This window comes from Triticum dicoccoides, chromosome 4A (genome assembly GCF_002162155.2).
Source record: "Triticum dicoccoides isolate Atlit2015 ecotype Zavitan chromosome 4A, WEW_v2.0, whole genome shotgun sequence".
Taxonomy (NCBI): Eukaryota; Viridiplantae; Streptophyta; class Magnoliopsida; order Poales; family Poaceae; genus Triticum; species Triticum dicoccoides.
Window position 1 is genome coordinate 623,966,274 of NC_041386.1, and position 642 is coordinate 623,966,915.

At 45.2% G+C, this 642-nt stretch overlaps 1 protein-coding gene across 2 annotated transcripts in view; it reads right to left on the bottom strand.

Moving 5' to 3' along the window:
* Positions 1-6: 6 nt before the first annotated feature.
* The window catches only part of LOC119287461 (vacuolar protein sorting-associated protein 9A-like), a 7,115-nt gene continuing 6,479 nt past the window's right edge, over positions 7-642 (bottom strand). For both annotated transcript variants that reach the window (XM_037567010.1, XM_037567009.1), the window contains exon 7: positions 7-393. The gene's annotated coding sequence lies outside the window, so the exon portion shown is untranslated. The remainder of the gene's footprint in view (positions 394-642) is intronic.

The following is a 642-nucleotide window of genomic DNA, read 5'->3' on the forward strand; positions in this document are numbered from 1 at the left end:
AATGCCCACAGCCCTGTTCCATCTTTCACTGGAAAATGAAACACCAGAGAGTATTCAACATATGGTCCCAGGATACATAAAGCTAGCGCATCATCGCGACAAGGAAAAATGCAAGACAGCTCCAGAGCAAAAAATAGGTTAATTGCCAAAAGAAAAGCCAAAGAAAAAGCTTTAACAGCTCCTCCCACACTTCGGCGGCAACCTGGCCATGGCGAACAGAGTTCATGGCCACTCCGCCGAGGTCCTTCTCGTCTTCACTGGTTTAGTGTTGGGGCTTCCCTTACTTTCTTGTCCGGCTCGATCAGTCAATGAGCAGTCCAGGGAGCTCACGTCCTCAGAAGGGTATAGCGAGCGCCATCTTTTCACCGGCCTAGAGAGGCGAGGCCAGACGACCTGCAAACCAGACCACAAGCATCGTTCAAAAAGAACGTCATTCCTGAGTTTCCATGTTTTCCTATAACAGCAGCAGATAGCATATTTAGCATGGCAATCTATTTGTTGTTAATCCACAACCAAGCAACCTTGTACATTTTTTTTCTCCCACTCATCTTTGAAGCATATCTGATAGTTCATCCAGATTATCCCGGAAATCTCACAATTGAATAATAAAATGTGCAACATTTTTATTATGAGCTACCAGCT